We start from the raw sequence: 18,224 nt of genomic DNA, 5'->3' as shown, positions 1-18,224 counted from the left end.
CGAGACAGGCACCGGGCCACGCAGGCGTGCAGGGGTGAGGACAAAGACAAATGGAGCAGTTCCCTAGCCCTTCGCACCGCAGCTTGACAGCTCACAGACAGCTCTTGGGCAGGTGATACCTGAATGTGACACTGATGTCACCAAGGTGCAGTCCAGGATTCTGTTCTCATGGTCCTGGAGGGGTCAGAAATCCTCTCACCCCCAGGGTTTAGTTCTTTAAATTAAGAGCTTTGTGTTCAGGAAAAAGTGTGTGAACATGTGCATGCGTGTGTGCACGTGAATGAAATTTTGTGTATATATAAAGGGTGACGTCAGCCTCCAGTCTGCTCGGTGTGATTATCAGCTGAGCTGCGGGTCCCACAGCACCCTCACAGGCCAGGTGGGAAGCTGACGGGCAAGGCCTGGTCTGAGGGCCCGGGCGAGGGAGGCTCAAGCTCTGTGTCGTGTGTGGGCTCCGGGGCCATCTCCAGAGTCCTTTCCCCACTGCCCCTGGCCAGGCTCCTGGAATGCTCCTGGAAGACTGTTGCAGGTCATGGAGTCCAGACCACCACTTACAGCGAGGAGGGAAGACCTGCTGTGTCCGGTCTCGTGGAGTTGTGGCGGCCACTGTCTAGGGCCCAGGTCTAGTTGGAAGTCCTTCCCACATGGCTCCAGATCTCCAGGCCGGTCCTAAGCTGCTGCTGCTCGGAAAAGCTTCCTTCTTACCCCAAAGCTTCCTCTAGCCCCTCTTGAAACTTCTGCTTTTGCCTGTAGTCACACAGTTCTGTCCAGCCTGACTCGCTAGAGGCCTCTCACGTCACTGGGCGTGTTCCTCCCCGTGGTGGGAGACGACAGGCTTTGTGTCCCCTGAGTGCTTGCTTTCTCCAGAAGCAGGACCAGGCTGCCTGCCTGCCTCAGCCCGCCCAGGGCTGTGTTAACTTGGAACACGCCTTCTCCACTATAGTCCTGCTGTGGGGCTCGGGGCAGTCAGGTGACCTCCCCGCGTCCTAGTTCCTTTATCTGTAAAATGGGGATAATAATAAGCAGGGTTATTTGATGACTGGGATTGAAAGAGTCCCATTATAAAAATACAATGCAGCACTTCAGGCTGACAGGCTGTAGGCTCGAAGATGGTGCTGCAATGGGTATTTTTAGGAAGGAGGGGAGGGGGGAGGGGTGGTTTATAAATGTTTGTTGCATTAAAAATGTGCTAGTTTGAATTGTGCAGAACAGAGTATCATTTGTTTCTAGAAAAACTTACTGCTGTGGAAATGAATTAGTTTACATTGAATATGTGATGGTTCAGAGAAAGGGATATTAACCCGATTTGCATTTCTTTGAACTGAAATCAATTATTGCCGTGTTTGCACTCGTTGGGTCAACTGGATGTGACTGGGTAGACCCACAGTAGGGAGAGCTTCCCTGGGCTCAGAGGGTTCCAACAGGGTTACACCAGTGTGCAGGTCAGCACGTTCCCTCCAAATCAGGGCTCATTAACTCTCTGAGGGGACTGTGGACCACTCTCGGGGTCTGTTGAAAGCAGCTCACACACCTCCCCTACACAGATGTGTATAGATCTCAGCACCCTCCTAGTCTCCCAGGCTGTGATGGTCCAAGTGTAAAGGCTCCCTGCCCCAGAGGAGGCAGAGTCCATTCTCAGTGTTTCAGGCCTTGATCATAGTCTAGGTTGGTCAGAGCCTCCTCTCATCTGTCGTTGGTTCTGAGGCCCCTCCCATCTGTGGAAAAAAACCCAGTCTTTATTTTTGAGGAGGAGGACAGCCAATGACAAGGTCATGTGTATGCTCAGAGCTGGGGGCTGTGGACATTTCAGACCTTATATGAGACCTGGTCTCTGCTACCAGAAGGAGCTCGTTAAGCCCCTGCAGCCCTGTCAATTCAGAACTGCTTTGGTGGGCTGCTCTGACAAGCCACAGTCCCTTCCTCCCTCACTTCGCCATGCTCATGCCTGCTGAAATCACATGCTGAGCCAAATCAAGTACTTCCCAAGGTCAAGGAGGTGCCCATGTCTGGCTTCCTCCAAACCTGGCCCTGACCTGGCCCCCAGGAGTTCCCATTCGAGTGGGAAGAGTACAGAGTCATTAGGTTCTTTAATGCCTAACTAATGGGGCATTAGCCAGTGGTGGGAAGTTTGTGGATTCTGGCAGCATATGTGAGCAGCAGGTGACTATCGCAGATGGACACCAAATGGAAGGGTAAAGCCAGAAGAAACGGAAGCTAGAAGTATTTGGAGACATGAGCTTGGCGTGTGCTGTTAGCTTTTGCACCGAAAGAGTTCCAGTGCCCTGCATCAGGGAGAGAACACAGGATGGATTATGGAGAAAGTCATCTTATCTTTCACCCAATAGAAGGTGGCAAAACTAGCTAATTAGCACCCCATGGCCAGAAAGCCTTATTTAATGAGTGCCCCTAACCTGAACTCACTTTTATTGCAAAAAGGCAACTATAGGACAACAAGATGATAAACAGGGACTTAATTTAAACAATAACTTCAGGGGGAATTTCCTCTCCTATTACTTCTCTGCTTAAAACCCATCAATATTGCTTTAGTAATTTCAGGATGAAGCTCACACCCAGTATATAACTCACTCCACCCTCCCTGACCAGTGGTACTGAATTTCCTGAAGGCACCGTGCTCTCCCTTACCTCCAAACCTTTATTTCTGCTGCTTTGTCAACTTGGGGTACCTATATCCTCCTAATGAATGTCCTGTCCTCTGAGAAAATTTTTTTCTGGCCCCTAGACCAGGTTTGGGCTTCTGTGATAAGGCCGATAGGGACTAGCCAGTCAGTATGTTCTGGAGGGCAGAAACACACCTGAATGACTGGCAGGTCTCCATGGCCAGCCAACCATACAGGAGGAACTTGGTAAATGCGTCTTGCATGCATGTATTCATAAATGGAGGACACTGCAGTCACGTTGCCCTGCATTTCATCCAATCTCTTGATTACATCTACAACATACAGTATGACTTGTGCTTATCAAGCTTTCTTATCTGTAATGTGGGGATAGTACTGTCTGCCTGATGATTTTTGTGAGGAAGAAATGAGTTAATATACATAAGAAGTGATGCCTGCATTTAACTCAGTAAGTGCTCAGTGACTGTTAGGTATTATTGTCCTTCACAAATGAATGGAGTCAGGCCAAACATATGTCCTGGACCCAGGAAACCTCACTCCCTTTAGTGGTTAGAGTCCCAATTAGCCCCAGTTAATGGGAATGCCTCTAGAAAGTGACCTCTAAGAGAAAGTTAAGTTGGACTCTGACCTGGGACCAGCAATCTGACTTTTAGAGGCCACCAGGATCCAGGAGGGCTGGCAGCATTGCCAGATGTTGGGGTTTGGGTTTGGGAAATGGTGGTCAGGCGGGGAGGGAAGGAACTCCTAGCAGAGCTGGTGCCAATCTCTGGCTAGGCTTTACTTAAGTTAGGGGAAGGAATTCACGCTGGGTAAATGAGGTAATGAATGTGCAAGTGCTTTGCAAACTGCAAAGTGCTATACAAATGTGAAGCATTATCACACTCATGCATTTCTCTTCTATGTGCTCCCAGGGTTTCCTAATAAGGGCTCCCTTTCAAAGTCCTAGGCTGGCTTTAGATTAATTAAAGGGGTGGGTGTGTGCAGTATGGAAGGTAGGTGTGCCCTGAGCATTGCAGAAGTCCTGGCGAGGAGAGGGGGGCTTGCTGGCCATAGGAATTGGGACATGAAAAGGCTGAATGTTGTGTGGTGATTATCCCTCCCAACATGGACTGTTTCCCGGGTGTAGAGCCATCCCAAAGCTGTGCTGGTCATTCTAGAGAGACAGAATGGCCTATGCTGAGGAGGGTGAGAGCAAAACCTAGTGCCTTGTAGCTGTGAATAAGTGTGGAGTGTCATGGAAAATGGTCCTAATTCCTGAGTCTGTGTTTGCAACTAGTCACCAGGCTGGCCCAGGTCAGTGCAAACCACTTCCAGTTGCTTTGTGCAGTGGACACAGACTTGCCGGGAAGAGGGAGGAATTCTTACCCCTAATACCCTTGATGATCTCAGTGGCATGGATTCGCCAGGCTGATTTGCTTCCTACCTATGTCCAGCACATTCACGGATGGACCTTCTTTCTCACCTCACAGCCATGGTAACCAGGCAAACACATGGACCAAGAAAATCTACATCTCTGTATCAGCAAGGTCTCTCCAGGCTCGACAGCGCAGCCAAGGCAAATATTCTTGAGTTCATGGCTAAACTGGACTTGCTTATGTATGTAGTCAGACCTTGGAGATGTTGTGGGTTCAGTTTCAAATCACAGTAAAGCTAGTATCACAATAAAGAGAGTCATAATCTTTTTGCTGGTGGACGGTCTTGCCTTCAGTTTGTAAAAAAAAAAAAGGCAACATCTATGATGTACAGTAAAGCAAAGCACAATAAAATGAGATGCGCCTCTATACAGTGTGTCCATAAAGTCATGGTGCACTTTTGACCGGCCACAGGAAAGCAACAAAAGACAATAGAAATGTGAAATCTGCACCAAATAAAAGGAAAACCCTCCCAGTTTCTGTAGGATGATGTGGCAGCATGTGCGCATGCGCAGATGATGACGTAACACCGTGTATACAGTGGAGCAACCCACGGCCATGCCAGTCGAGATGTGGACAGTACAGAGGAAAGTTCAGTGTGTTCTGTGGCTCGCTAAATTTGAATCCGTGACCAAAGTGCAACGTGAATATTGGCGCATTTATAATGAAGCACCACCACATAGGAAATAACATTACTCAGTGGGATAAGCAGTTGAAGGAAACCGGCAGTTTGGTGGAGAAACCCCGTTCTGGTAGGCCATCAGTCAGTGATGAGTCTGTAGAGGCTATACGGGATAGCTACCTAAGGAGTCCTAAAAAATCTGTGTGTGAGCCCACATCAAACTGCACTGAATAGGTATGAAACTGGGAGAGTTTTCCTTTTATTTGGTGCAGATTTCACATTTCTATCGTCTTTTGTTGCTTTCCTGCGACCGGTCAAAAGTGCACCATGACTTTACGGACACACTGTATTTTGCCAGGGACAGAGTAGCCCCATCTAGAGAGAGTCACAGGAAATCTCTGCCTCTTATATCCCAACTAGGGTATGAGAACAAAACCTTGAATGATTGAATGGATAATCATCATAATGTCTGTGATTTTTCATGAGAGTTGTGTTTTAAACTCTTGGGAACTGTCTACACCAGGGGTCCCCAAACTACGGCCCGTGGGCCACATGTGGCCCCCTGAGGCCATTTATCCAGCCCCCGCTGCACTTCTGGAAGGGGCACCTCTTTCATTGGTGGTCAGTGAGAGGAGCCTAGTTCCCATGGAAATACTGGTCAGTTTGTTGGTTTAAATTTACTTGTTCTTTATTTTAAATATTGTATTTGTTCCCGTTTTGTTTTTTTACTTTAAAAAAAGATATGTGCAGTGTGCATAGGGATTTGTCCATAGTTTTTTTTATAGTCTGGCCCTCCAGCGGTCTGAGGGACAGTGAACTGGCCCCCTGTGTAAAAAGTTTGGGGACCCCTGGTCTACACCATCGACTTCCTAAAGCACTAAGCTGGAGTCTGCAAATAACTCTTAAGCAATGAGGCTTAAACACGAAGCAAGGATCGTGTCCCATATCTGTTTGTTCGTAGCTCCATATGCAGCCCCTAGCCCTGTTCCTCGTAGGAAGAAGTGAAATATGTTTGTTCAGTGAGTGAATATGAGCGGAGTGTCCAAAGGCAAGTTCCAACTGTTTCAGCAAGACAGTGTCGAGGCAGGTTCTTTGTTCCATCAGTTCCCCAAACAGAGAGCTGTGATGTGGAGAGGCTGTTGAGGACACAAAGGGTGGTTGAAGAATTCCATACACTGAGGACAGGGGCAGCATGTGGCCATGGCATGCTCAGTGGACAGTGAAGACTAGAGGTACCAGAGGTGTAATTCGCACTATTTTAGTCACTTGTTTTATACAAGACACTCTGAGTTTTTCGAAAACCACAATCATTTTATTTCCTACTCCTCTACCACCCAAAATGGCATTTAAACACTGCACTTGGAATTGAAAAAATTATTGAATTTATTGGAGTGGTATTGGTTAATAAAATTATATAGATTTTGGGTGTACAGATTGATAATACATCATTTGTATACTGTATTGTGTGTTTACCACCCCAAGTCAAGTCTTCCATCACCGAGTATCCCCTATGCCCTCGGAATTGAAGAAGGAAAGAATGGCAGCCATTGTCTGGTCCTGCTCATCTGAATTTTCAGAGCATGTCAAGATCATCTGTGAAATTTTAGGAACTACTGCTGTCCAGACTACATTGTCAATGTACTCATTCCCACCTTCCAGAAGTAGAGCCCAGGGTGTCAAGCTGGTCAAGCTTCCCAGATGATTTGGGTGCTCTGAGAATGACGAGCACAGTTCGGGATTTCCCTGATCCACTGAGTACTTCTGCAACATGAAAAGCATCACTTATTTATATGGCACATCCTAACTTCTGGGGTTTCTCAGAGTGTGCCCCCAAAGTGGTTTCCACATCCCACATGCCCTCTGGTCAGGGTAGAGAGTAGGGGGACCCCGATGTTGCCCATAGAGAGCACCATGACCATCGGCCCCTGCTGTCTCTAGGTGGGTCAGACTGCCGAGAGCAGGGGCACAGCTCAGGTGAGTTTACGTGGACGTGGGAGGCTGCTCAGAGTAGGATGCCTGTGGCAGTGCTCGGAAAGTGTCAGACGCAGTGTATTTCAGGCCTAATTTATTCTTTCACTCACTCGTGTTTCCTTCACTCATCAGTTGCTGACTGTGTGCCTACTACAGGCCAGGCGCTGCGGCTGCCACAATGTGCCAGCCAGTGAGGGCTCTGCCTCCCGGAGCTGATAGGCAGAGGTGGGGAGACAGGGATGACAAAGCAACAAGTAAATAACATTTCTACAGATTTTAGTAAGACTGACAGTCAGTAGAGAAAGCTTCAAACTTCTTTTCACACTGTTTTGACTTCCCCCCACTCTGTAGTCAGTCAGTGGAAGTGGACTTCTGTGTCCCATGGTGCACAGGCCAACTAGGCCTCGTTCCTGCCCAGGAACCCTGCCGTGTGTTCTCCATCCTCCTGCATCTCTCTCACTTTCTCTGCGTAATTCGCATTTAACAATGGTAATGCTAAATCTTTTACAGATGGCAGCTGGGGTCTGAAGAGCTGAAGGAACCTGCCCCGCAGCATGGGACCAGCCAGGGGGTGATGGGCGTGAGGCCAGGCTCTGAGCGCCTGGTCCTTCTCCCTCCAGGCTCTGCCCACCAGGGGCCTCTCTGCAGGCCCACGGCAGGTTGCCTCAGTTCCTTCTCTGTCTTTCTAATTTTCTTTATTATAGTCAAGACTTCAATTAACTTTTCTCTATAGAACAACTATATTAGGCAAAAGTTTGTGTGGGATCCAATAAAACGTCAGAAGATATTGAGCATACGTCAGGCAAAGCCTGCAGCCCAATAAGTTATTATGTGTAAATGCTACAACTTTATTTTGAGAAGAATACATGTGTACTATCAAGCTGTTTTATGGATACGCAGAGTGATTGATTACAGCATGCGAAACTGTCGCAACAAGATAAACTCAGATAGAATAATCTGTGGATATTTAGGCCTCAGCAATTTGTTATCCAAAGACGACTCTAGAAGTGATAATTCTTCTCATTTCAGCAATATCTCTATGCCACACCCAATAAAAACCCATTTCCAGAGAGCTGACTTCTGTTGCGGGGGGTCCTCTTCATGCTCATGTCTCTTTCTAGTTGCTCAACAGTGAGCAACGGAAAGTTGTGTTTGTGATCAAAGCCATAGGGCAGCTGGGACATGGCCCAGAGGGGGCAGGTGTTAGGGTTGGGAGCTGGGCTGCTGCCCTAGAACAGCCTTTACTTCTAAGCTAACTAACAAGCAAACATGAAAAACAAAATAGCCATGATTTGTTTAGCACATAAAGCAGTTTGGGTGAAAATGGATTACCTCCAGTAGCAGACTATTTTGCAGATCAGCTCCAAGCAACTTGTTGCTAAAAAACAACTGGATAGAATTCATCAGTAACTTTTCAAATAAGCATTTCTTTGCAAAACAAAGTTGCTTGAATGAATTAAATCAAGCTCCAGCCCCAGGCCTCTTCCTCGAAGCCATCGCTGTCTCTGTGGGGGATGCAGTGACCTTCTCCGTGGCTTCTCTGCAGTCTGAGGCCACTCTTTTGATAACAGGTCACCAATGTGCATTTCCTTAAATTCCTGTCCCGAGTCACGACACTTGTCTGATTGTTACAGAACTTTCTGTGTATAGAGAAGGGCCATGGCTCAGTGGAAGGGAATTCTAGATCTGGAGGGTGAAGCCCTGTGTTGGTTTCTTGGCTGTTTTTCTGACTTGTCTCATGATCCCGGGCTTGGCATTTCCCCTGAGCCGGAGTCCCATCATCTGAAAAGCAGAGGCAATGGTAGTGTGCTATTCATCTTGCAAGGTTGTTGTGAGAAGCAAATAAACTATTTGAAAACACTTCCCAAACTGTGTGATTTTAGTCAAGAAATACTCATGAAGCCACTAAGCCAGCCACTTCACTTGCTTTGGGTGCAGATAGTTCTTTTATTTTTCTCATCAATCACTGAAGACCTCAACTGCTCTTATTATTAGGAAATACAGTTCCTTATTTTTTACCCCCTACCTGCAGACTGTCCCAAAAGTTGAGAGAGTGAAAATCAAAGGCACCATCTGTTCATGACACTGCTAGTGGCGGGGTGGGGGTGGAGGTTATATACTGGTGTCTTTACTGAATTCTGGTCCACAGGGCCTGTTCTGTCTGTGAGTTCCTGCCTGGCGTTTTGCTGGTACCCTGTGGGTCCAGATCCTTGTACCCGCAACCATTCATGGAGTTTTCTTTACTTGGGTCCTCACTCTCATGTGATGAGCCAGTTTCTCCAGAGTGCCTGGGTCTGGAGGCCGTGCCAGTTTGTACCACAGCCTGTGCCAAAGTCACCCTGTCTCTATGAAATCCCATTGGCCCCAGGACTGGATTCGGGTCACAAATCTCCATCTCCCCTTCCCTCTTAGGTAATCCCGTTTGGGGCCTCAGTCATTCTTCCTTGCCAGAGGACTTGGCGGATTAGCATACTGAGCCAGAAAGAGCGGGGACTCTGGAGGTCGGCCTGCCTCACTCCACATTCCAGCCTCATCATCTCCTCGCATGAGGACTTTGGGGGAATTACTTAGCATCTGTGTACCTCAGTTTTCTCATCTGTAAAGTGGACATAAAAATGTTCCTATCTTATAGGGTGGCTTTGAAAATTAATGAGGTAACAGATACAGAGCCCTTAGAAGGCTGTCCGGCACAAAATAAGCACTATAAAAGCGCATGAGCCGCTATCTGTCATGACTGATCTGTGACCCACACAGCTCCTTAATCGGAAGCTTGTGCTGCAGGGATTAGGTTGTGGGCCATGTCCCCTTCGAAAGGCTCTTCAGCTTCTAACACAAGTAATACAACTTAGTCCATGCCCGTTGCCTCCTGTGACACTTGCCAAGAGTTTGACCTGCAAAAATTAAAATGGTTGTGAAGGAAAGCTCTGTCAGTTAGCTTTTGCTGCATAACAATTCCCCACAAAATGCAGTGGTTTAAAACAGCGACCATTTAATTGATTGGTGCTTCTGTGGTTTGACTGGGCAGTCTGTCTGTGCTGGACTGATGTGGGTGATCACCACTGGATTTTCTCACGTGCCTGTGGTCACCTGGTGGGCTGGCTGGCTGGCGACTTCATGACCTAGGGAAGGCTCACTCACATGTTTGGATGTTGGCAGGCTATTGGCCAGGAATTGGCCAGCTGTCCTCGGGGTACCATGGTTCTTCTCAGTGGGGGCTCTGCACTTCCAGCAGGCTAGCTTGTGTTTAACAGGGATGTCTCAGCGTTCCAAAGGAGGCAGGATAAAAGCTCTCAGACCTTTGTGGCCTAGGCTTGGATGGCACCCATCCTATTCATCAAATTTACTTTTTGATGGAATATGCTTTGCTGCCAAGGATTTGTGGTTATTTGCAGTTAATCATAAGGGCAGTGGACTCTTTCTTAGTTCCCATTTGCATTCTAAGAGGGCTGGTGATTTCACCTTTACTCAGAGCACACTCATTCTCTCTCTCTTAAATTTTAATCTATCAAATACTCACTTCTTTGCCAGGTACACTGGGCTACGAAAACATTAGGGTGCTCACGGAGTCCTCCTGGAGATGATGGCAGAGAGGCTAGCAGTGCTGTGTAGAGTCATGAGCCTGGTCGAGGGATAAAAGGGAGACTTTCCAAAGAAGGCAAAGGTGAGGCGAATCTTGAAGGATGTCAGGAGATAGCTAGAGGCAGATTAAGGTTGGTTGAGACCCCGGGCGCAGAAGAAAATATTGGGCCCCTTAAAAAGAGAGAGAGAGAGAGAGAGAGAGAGAGAGAGAGGGAAAATAAAAATAAACAATCATATTTTTAAATAAAAATATTATGTTAATGTTAAAATTGCACATATGAAACCATACTTGATGTCATTAGAAAAAAGTGTAAAATTGAAGTTTTGTGGGGCCGTTTAGAAGTCGGGGCCCAGAGCACACGCCAGGTACACCTGCCGTTAAATTTGCCTCTGGAGATGGCCCTGTTTGGGGTGGAGAGAATAGAATGCAAAGATAGAAGTGAAAGTGATAGGAAAAGCTCACTCAGTCCTGTTCCTTTAGTTCCGTGTGGGAACAGCGAGGCCTGGGGCATCTCCCAGTTGCAAGCACAGTTAAGGGAAAAGCAGGAACCCAGGCCTCCTGACTGCCCTGTCTGGATTTGTACCAGCAATTAGGTCACCAAAGAAATACATCTCAGTCAAGGGCACATTGGAAAATCTACTCACAAACTTAATTATGTTTCCCCTTCAGGTGTCGGATTCCACTCTCCTTTACGAAAAGCTCCACGTTCCCTTCCACCCCTAGATACGTATCCCACGTCCCTGTCAAAGTGAAGATCTAGGATTGGCTGGTGAGTAACCCAGACAGATGGCTTTTTGTGTGGCTTGTATACTCATGTGGCCGATGAAGCATCCCTAAGCATTGGGCCATGCCCATGACACCAACCCTAACGTTCATGCTGCACGTACCATGTCAGAAGATATAACCAACAGAAAGTTTCATCAGATACTGTTTTGTTGCAAAAAAGTTCAAGAGGCCATAAATCAATTATTGTGCTTCTGGAGCACTTGGCCCTTGGGTCCCAGGCAGAGAGAAGTCAACCATGATCCCCAAACTCAGCCGTTGCAAATTTCTTTTCCTTATAGCCTTCAAAGCATTCTCAAGTTTGTCATCTCATGGAATTAGCACAAAACTCTTATCAGAGAGAAAAGACCTAATTTAGTAGATGAAGAAATGGAGACTCAGAGGAGTTAAGAAGCTTGCTCAAAACCTCTGAGTAGTAAGGGGCTGATCCAGAACAGAAGGCCAGGCCTTAGGCCTTCGAGTGCAGAACTCACATGGAGAAATACAGAGCGAGCAGCCTGTGGCCTGTGCCCCGCCTGGTACAGGTCTTGCCCAAACCAGCCAGCCTAGGTGTTCGTACCTTCTTGAGCCATTCTCTTTGATTTGACTTTTCTGGTCAAATCATGGACCATGCCTGACTGCCACACCCAGGTAAGCCTTCCAGCCCACCTGGCCCTGTGTGTGCCGGAGTGCTTTGTTGGTGGGAAGCAGAGACCACAAGGCTGTCACTGAATATTGCAGACACCCTGCAACATCTATCGTACAGGCCATTCTCTGGCGGGCAGGCCAGGAATTTTGAAGCCATGCCTTATTAACCAAATCAACACACACATACTGCCCAGATGTTAGGAGTGAAGGGAGGGCCACTGGAGCTCCAAGGGAGAGGAGGGCTGGCTTAGAATATTGACAAGGGATTGGTGGTTAGATTTTCTTTGTATTGTTGAGAGCAGAACTAGGGCAAACCGCTGAGAGTGTTGGAAAGCAAATTTTAATCCACAGTGAGGAAGAACTTTCTACCCCTTTAAAGCTCTTCAGAAGGAGAAGGTTTTGTCGTAAGCCACCATTTATCTGTCATTCATGGGAGTTGCCAATCCCGTTGCTGAAGAGCAAGAACTGACAGAAGAGGCTTTTTCAGTCAACCCAAGCCCGTCAGTTTTCCTTTATTAGGCCCAACCATTGGTCCTAATTTTAGATTCTGGAGCAGCATCAAATAAAGCTGATCAGTCTTGCACATTTTACAAGAGGGGCTTATAAATGGGTTTCTAATTGGTGGAATTTCAGGCATGGTTATAAAGCGAAATGAAGAATTCCAGGCCAGTGTGGAGATATTTTGGGGCAGTGTGGTCTTTTCAGAGCCCTTAGCTCATGCTGCAAAGCTGACCGGCTATCATCTTGGGTTGGATGAATGTATAAGAAATCCATTGAACTTTCAGTTGCCAAAGATCCTTTTGGTGAGGACACAGTGGAATCGTAAGGCTTTAGAAGTTTCCTCTGAGTCTTTGGTTAATGTTTCCTGCCCTTAGATTCAGATTATGAAGTTGAGGTGTCTGATTTAGGAAATGGCTGTACTGGATGGAGAATGGGCTGGAGGGGCTGCAAGTGATTCCTGCATCTTGTTGTCCACTTGCTTAGGGGTCTTTGTGGAAAGAATGCAAACTGTTAGCTTAAGCTGTGCTGATTCACCCGCAAGCTGGACCTGAGGTGCTGGACCATTCGTCAAGCCCATGGTGCTGGATGTGGCATGTCATTACTGGAGGGTGCCTGGCCCCTTCCTTCATGATCATGGTTAGCTGAGAGCAATATTGCACAGCACCCAAAGGGCATTTGAGCTTCCCACTGGAAGTCGCAAGTGAAGACAAGTGCCACTGCCAGCACGATGTGTCTTTAGGGTCTTAGGCTCTCCTTTCCATATCACTTTCCTCCTTTCTGCTTTGTGTGCACTGTTTTGACCACACTGGATCCCAAGTAGTGTGGAAGCAATAATCTCATACTTCAGTTTCCACTGAGTACTAGTGGCTCACTCTGTGCAACCTCTTTGCCTAGCCTAGGGAGGATGGTGCCATCACTTTCCTGGATATTTCCTCCTTTCTTATTCTTTTTTCCAACCAGTCTACCAATCCAACCAGTATTACTCTTTCTTTTAAATGATAACAAGGAAACACAGCCTGGCCTTCTATCCATCCATCCATCCATCCATCCATCCATCCATCCATCCATCCATCCAACCATCCAACCATCCATCCATCCACGCATGCATCCATCCATGCATGCATCCATTCATGCATGCCTTTATTTGACAAGCACTTACTGAGCTTTGCCATAGAATCTGACACTGGCTAGGCATTAGGGACACACTCAGGGTAAGATGAGGTCCTTGCATGACTAGCTAGAGATGGGCCCAAAAATACACATGTTTAGTAAGAGAGAGATGCTGCAATGGATGTTTGCACAAAGTACAGTAGGACCCAGGAGGAGCCTGGCTGGCTAGCGGGAGTCGAGGAAGGTGTGAAAGGAACCATGGTAATTGAGTCAGCATTTTTCAGACAGACAGGTGGTCAGGGAAAACTCTGTGTAGGTAAGCTCTGTCCAGAGGTCAGAGACAGCACGCTATGTTTAAAGAGAGGTTTCAACAGGGCAGGGTCTATACCTGCTCTTGTTCCTCATTGTACAGCTGCTCATGGTGAACTCTTGCTCTTTCTGGAATACACAGCTATGTATATAGCATTAAGTTATATACCTGAATTAAATTTTTACTTTCTATCAAACTAGTACATGTACATGATTACAAAATTCAAACTTATAACAAGACTTTTAAAGAAAAAAAAATATCCTAGCATTTCCTTGGCCTACCCATCCTTAATCCTGAGTCTTACTTCCTAGAAACACTATTTGCAACATTTTAAGTTCTTATTGCAGGCATTTACCTTCATATTTCTAAATAATATTATTCTATTGCTCGGTCGTCAGGACATTACTTTTTAACTTCCATCTACAGAACGGTAGGCTTTCTCTCTCTGAGCTGACATGCCGTGCCTTCTTTTTCTTCCATTCTCCCTGTACAGTTATATTGCAATTTTCTATTAAGTGAGATTTTAGGATTTTCATATTTATATCTATGAAGATATTCACAAAGGAATGAAAACATGATTATCCCCTTTCTTTCTCTGCAGTTTTATTGAGATATAATTGACATACAGCACGGTGTAAGTTTAAGATATACAGCATAATGACTTGACTTACATATATAGTAGTCCCTCTTTATCAGCAGGGATATATTCCAAGACCCCGGTGGATGCCTGAAATCGCAGATAGTACTAAAACCTATATATACTATGTTTTTTCCTATAAATGCATACCTATGCTAACTTTTAACTCATAAATGAGGCACAGTAAAAGTTCAGCAACAATACCTGACAATAAAATAGAACAATTATAACAATATACGTACTCTAAAAAAAGTTATGTGAATGTGGTCTCTCTCTCAAAATATCTTATTGTACTATACTCACCTTTTCACTTAAAGGAAGCACTTTATGCCTTCGTTTTGGGATATTTGAATTGCTAGCATTGCTCCTCTTATGCTTTGGGGACATTAAGTAAAGAAAGGGTGACTTGAACACAACACAATATCTGTTGAGATATTGCAACAGCTGATATGATAACGAGTTGGCTACATAGTGAAGAATGGGTGTGTAGCATAGACAGGGTCGATATGCTGGATGGAAGGATGGGAAGGAACAGGGCAATGAGAAATGTCATTATGCTACTCAGAACAGTATGCAGTTTAAAAGTTATGAATAGCTCATTTCTGGAATTTTTAATTTAATATTTTCAAAACTCTCATGGGTACCTGAAGGCACGGAGAGTGAACATGGATAAGGGGGTCTATTGGATTGTGAAATGATTACTATAATAAATTAATATCCATCATATCAAAGATTTAAAAGTTTTTTTCCTTGTAAAAATAATGGAACACTTCACGAATTTGCATGGTATCCTTGCACAGGGGCCATGCTAATCTTCTCTGTATCATTCAAATTTTAGTACATGTGCCGCCAAAGTGAACACTTATTTTATTTCTTAAACAACATTTTGTTTCACCAAGAACTAAAAACTGTCAAATTTAATAGTTTGCCTTGTTTCGATGTACCTACCACTGATTTTTCCCCAAATTTTCCAAACTACCAAGATCCCCTAGACCAGTGGTCAGCAAACTCTGTAGTCAACAGAACCAAATATCAACAGTACAACAATTGAAATTTCTTTTGAGAGCCAAATTTTTTAAACTATATAAGTAGGTACATTTCTTATCGAGGTAGCGCCCGCACATGGTATTTTGTGGAAGAGCCACACTCTTCAAGGGGCCAAAGAGCCGCATGTGGCTCGCGAGCTGCAGTTTGCTGACACCAACCTAGACACTGTTAAGCCCATTGGGTGGCTGAAGAGTGTTGATTTTATTTTTCTAGAGACCATCCTCTGAGGCTCCCAACCCCCAGCTCTTTTAGATTTAGGACTGGCTTCCTTTAGGTGTCGGCACCCTCATACCTCAGTTTCCCTCCTGCTCCCCTCTGATGAGCTCTTTCTTCCTGGATCTCATGTCCTGCTCTTGCTTTGGTGAAAATCCTCTTAGAAGGATATGTGCTGTGTGCTCTCGTGAAAACATTCATGGGGTAAACTTTTAGTGCGCTTGTTTCTATTCTCTCTTCATACTTGATTTACCATTTGGCTGGATATAGATTTCTAAGGTGGAAATACATTGATCCGATGCACTGGTTTTCAACCTTTTTCATCTGATGGCACACATAAGCCTAACTACTAAAATTCTACGACACACCAAAAAAAAATATTTTTTGCCATTCTAATAAAAAATAGGTGCAATTTTGATTCATTCATACTGGATAGCTATTGTTGTTGGGTGCTTTCATTTTTTTTATTTGGCAATCTAAGGGAAGAGAGGTTAGTGCCTCTGAATAAATAGTCAGGTATTGCATGTTTTAAAACATTTTTGTGGCACATTAGTGTGCCTGCCATGACATAGTGGTTAAAAATTGTTACTCCACTGTATTATAGGTTCTCAGGTTGCTATTGAGACAATCTGATGCTTTCCTGATTACTAGCCTTGTGTATTAATCTCTTTTCCACTCTTTTCTGAAAGTATTTATCTCTATTTTCTATACTGGGGTGTTCTGAAATTTCACAATGATGTATCTAGGTGTGCATCTTTTTTCATTCATTACATTTGACCTTTTGATGAATTCTTTACATTTGGAATTTCACATTCTTCAATTATGAAAATCTTGAGATTTATTCTTTGTAATTGCCTCTCCTGTTTTCTCTGAGTTCTGTCGTTGAAATTTCTATTAAGAGACTATTGGACCTCTTTGATGGATGCTTTAATTTTTCTATTATTTCTTTTCTTTATTTTATGTTATTGTCCTTTGTCTGTTTTGTAAGATATTTTTATATTAATCTTCTAGATGTCTGTTTACTTTAGTATTAAGGTTACATTGTATTTAATAGCCATGTACTTCTTAATTGTCTGACCTTTTACAATAGCTTTCTGTTCTTGTTGCATTGGTACCTATCTTATTTTTCCTGGAGACATTAATAGTTTTTAAAAGGAATTCTTTTGCTTCCTGTTTTACTTTTGGTTTCTCTAAGTTCCTTATTGCCAAGTTTTGTTTTTTGTTAGCATTTTTCTTAAATTTCTGCTGGTCCTTGGCTGTCTGTTCATATTTCAGCATAAGGAACCATGTTGTTGACTGGAATTCTGTGGTTATGGGTGGTCCTTTTTGACTGATGGGCTTCAGTGTGAAGTGACTAGGTCCTGGAAATTTTCTTAGGTAACTCACCGATGTTAAACTCTCTAGAGCGGGGGTCCCCAAACTACGGCCCGCTGAGGCCATTTATCCGCCCCCGCCGCACTTCTGGAAGGGGCACCTCTTTCATTAGTGGTCAGTGAGAGGAGCATAGTTCCCATTGAAATACTGGTCAGTTTGTTGATTTAAATTTACTTGTTCTTTATTTTAAATATTGAATTTGTTCCCATTTTGTTTTTTTACTTTAAAATAAGATATGTGCAGTGTGCATAGGGATTTGTTCATAGTTTTTTTTATAGTCTGGCCCTCCAGCGGTCTGAGGGACAGTGAACTGGCCCCCTGTGTAAAAAGTTTGGGGACCCCTGCTCTAGAGACAAACTTTTTAGCTCTTTGTCTGGTCATCAGTCTTCGGAGAGCCCAGTAGGTGAAGGAAGGGAAGAGGGTCTCATCATCCAGTCTTTAGATTTCACTTTATGTAGGTGCTAGTTCTGAAGGAGGCAGGTGTGAGGGCCTACCCTTAGACCACCCACATGGAGGAGGGGAAGGTTACTGAAGCTGATGGAGGAGTGGTCAGCATGTCAGGAAGAGAACCAGTGAAGAGATGATGAATAGCATTGACTTTGTCCACTTTGTAGCCCAATCAGTTGACCTTAGGCAACCACTGCCGATTTTCCATGTTGGAAGGAGACAGAACCCTGCTTATGGGAAAAAGGGAAGCTCAATGGCCCTGCAGAGACTGAACTCTCCTTCTCACTCAACCCATGTCACTTTCATGAGCATTGCTACCTTCAGTTCCGTTTTTCCCAAAGGTCCTGAGTATATCCTGGAGGAACGGGATGTAAGCATATCAGCCACCAGAAGTGATTGACAGAAGACAAGAGGAATTCTTAAATGTATGAAAGTAAAACAAATACTTTAGTTAAGGAAAAGGAAACTTGGGAAAAAAGCCTAATAAATAACTCAGTACAGCTGGCTTAAGCAGTTTAAAGCCAATGTCTGTGATAAGCAATGAAAACATTAATATAAAATGCTTCACCATAAATGAGTACAATTCAGGCTGATGTATTGCAGCTGAGCTGGCTGTCGGATGGCATGCTTTTAAAGTGATGTTTACAATCCGTATTTTTTTCCTGTGGTAACTAGAAGAGGGGTAGGAGCTCTGCCAGGGTGCAGCTCTGAGTCTCGGGCAGGTGGGTGCCTTGCCAGGCAGCTGGCTTTCCCATACAGCCCTGTTACCAGCCAGCTTGAGAGAGGACAGGCAGGGACCCCAGAGCAGAGCAGCAAGGGACCTGAGAGCCCAGGGCCTGGGTCCAGTCAGTGGCCAGCTGTGAGGTCTTGAGACAGTGTGTTGACATTTCTGGGATCTCTGTCTCCCCAGCGAGTGCTGGAGGCCACAGAGGGCATCTCCCAGGTGCTCCAAGA

General features: G+C 45.2%; 1 non-coding gene across 1 annotated transcript; it reads right to left on the bottom strand.

Annotated features, from left to right (window-relative positions):
• Window positions 1-14,944: 14,944 nt before the first annotated feature.
• Window positions 14,945-15,051, bottom strand: LOC136383618 (U6 spliceosomal RNA). The gene has a single exon (XR_010747443.1). It is a non-coding gene; the product is annotated as a U6 spliceosomal RNA (small nuclear RNA).
• Between the last annotated feature and the right edge of the window lie 3,173 nt (window positions 15,052-18,224).

The sequence above is a fragment of the Saccopteryx leptura genome, chromosome 11 (assembly GCF_036850995.1).
Source record: "Saccopteryx leptura isolate mSacLep1 chromosome 11, mSacLep1_pri_phased_curated, whole genome shotgun sequence".
Classification (NCBI taxonomy): Eukaryota; Metazoa; Chordata; class Mammalia; order Chiroptera; family Emballonuridae; genus Saccopteryx; species Saccopteryx leptura.
The sequence above is the reverse complement of the archived record's forward strand: the minus strand, read 5'-3'. Positions and strand labels throughout refer to the sequence as shown.